This window comes from Hyla sarda, chromosome 2, assembly GCF_029499605.1.
Source record: "Hyla sarda isolate aHylSar1 chromosome 2, aHylSar1.hap1, whole genome shotgun sequence".
Classification (NCBI taxonomy): Eukaryota; Metazoa; Chordata; class Amphibia; order Anura; family Hylidae; genus Hyla; species Hyla sarda.
In genome coordinates this window covers 80,522,720-80,525,000 of record NC_079190.1, presented here as the reverse complement: position 1 = coordinate 80,525,000, position 2,281 = coordinate 80,522,720, and positions in this window count along the sequence as shown.

Sequence of the window (2,281 nt, the reverse complement as noted above, 5' to 3'; positions counted from 1 at the left end):
GGCCTTTCTGTGATCTTTGTTCAGTCAGTGTTTTGCATAATCTAATAATGCTAATCTGGTACATGTTAGATCGCACAATTTTTTTTTATATGTTAATCAGTACCTAATCCAGATCATATTCACATATTTTGTCTTTAACACCTATATTTGTCTTAAAAATACCTCTTTTCAGTATCTCACTGGCTTTAAAAATTCTTTCGGGTGGAGGTCCTCACTACTCGGCGGGTAGGGGTCCGTGTCCTCACTACCTAGTGAATTCCCTCTCTATCCCTGATATAAGCAGCTCAAAAAAGCTTATAACCACCAAAAAACATCCTTACAGTAGCCCTGACTGGTGGGCTAAACATCCGAAGGAAGAGATATCTTACCGGGGGGTGGGGGGGGGCAGACCGGGAGCGAGCACAGCCAGCGTTATTCCCCCACCCGTAGTTCCTGGTCCCTTGTCATGATGCGCTCCTGCTTATGAACAAGGGTCATGCAGCTGCGGTACTCATTATTGTCCTAGTAGGTATAGGAACCGCTAGTGGTGGGATTTTAAGGGGCAGTTTTCTGTATTGAATATCGAAAACATTTTTATAGGACCATATTACAAAAGGTCTGACAGTGCACATTCAGAGGAAAAAAGTAAAAGAAAATAACAGTAATTGTTTGAAGATATTAAGGGGGGGGGGGCTTACTTTGGAAATAGCATTATACAATCAAGGTGGATACAAAGGGCCAGATTTGCTATTTTATATGCAGCGGAATTCTGACTTACTCTGCACCAATTCTGATTTAATTTGCATTTGGAACAATGTGGTTTTTTTTTGTTTTTTAGCAAGTCCAGCGCAGCCAGTGTAAAGATGAAAACTGTTTTTTTTCTGAACAAACCTGATGTAGTGTTGTCCTGCATTTGTCTGTGTTCTGGGTGGAATGGGTGAGCTAAAGGAGCTCTGTGTCTGACAATTAGGCTATGTTCACACAGCGGAATTTCCACCTGGAAAGTTTCCAGGGTAGACATTTCATGGATAATGGGTGCAGGCCCAACATGGCGGTGCTAGGACCGCTTGAAGATGTGCCGTCTCCATAGAGACAGATTCGGCAGAAAAAAATTGTCAATTGTTTCTGTGGAGGCTGGAATCTGAATTTCTGAAAACAATGGGATTTCCATGCTGAATTTTTCAGATGGATTCTGCTTGGAAATTCCACTGTGTGAATGAGGCCTTATGTGTTTTTAGACACTTTTTGCACCTTGTTTGACAAGGAGTGTGGCTTAAAGGGGTACTCCACTGGCCAGCGTTCGGAACATTTTTGTTCTGAACGCTGGCCAGTGGGAGTACTCTTTTAATATGCAACACTGTGCACCACAATCTTTGCACAATAATATTGGGGTAAACTAAGTCAACAAGTGGTTTAAATTTAGACAACAATGTATAAAGATACACCAGATTTATCAAATATCATCAGCCTTGTATATGTTTACAGTAATGATTAGATAGTTTTAGTAAATCTGCCTTGTTGTATTTACATGCACTTGTAATTCGGCTACAACAAGAACAATACACATGAAATCTATAATACTTAAAGGGGTTGTTTCATTACACTAAGCTAGGTCTAAATTGATGCATTATGTGAAATGAAACATGTTTTATATGAACAAGCATTTGTACTGTTTGAGAGATATTGACATAGTTTGTATTACCTGTAATTTTGCTTTCCTCAAGTCCAAAGGCAGCACATATGGTATATGTGTGCTGCCTGAGGACAAAAAAGAAACAGTGATTCCTTAAGATACAATTGGCCTCAGGTTACAATATTAATAACATACAATGGTCTTTCCTGGACCAGTGTAACTTAAAACGATACTTAACATACAATGCTATGGACAGTCCACATCCATGATATGTGTAAGTGGCTGCAAGTTCTGAACAATCAAGTTTGGCATTTCACTGGTAAACCCCCTGTATTACTGAAGTGCACGCAGTGATGGGGTGTCTAGTAGCGCCTCCCTGTAGTACAGTGCAGAATTACATGTTCTGGACTACTCTTTACCTGTGCCAGGGTTAGCTGCACCTTTGGACACTAGGTGAGGGCAGTTTCAATGTGTGTTCTATACAGGACCTTAAAGAAGCTCATGTCCTCCACACATAAACATATAAAGTTAACATATGTATGTATGGACTTGCTTTAGAGTGTTAGTTATCTGCCTATTTTTCTTTAATCACCATTTTCTTCCTATTTTGGGATGACAACCAATTACCAGAGTTCTGGTCTCAGAATATTCTTTCAGAACGATTTCATA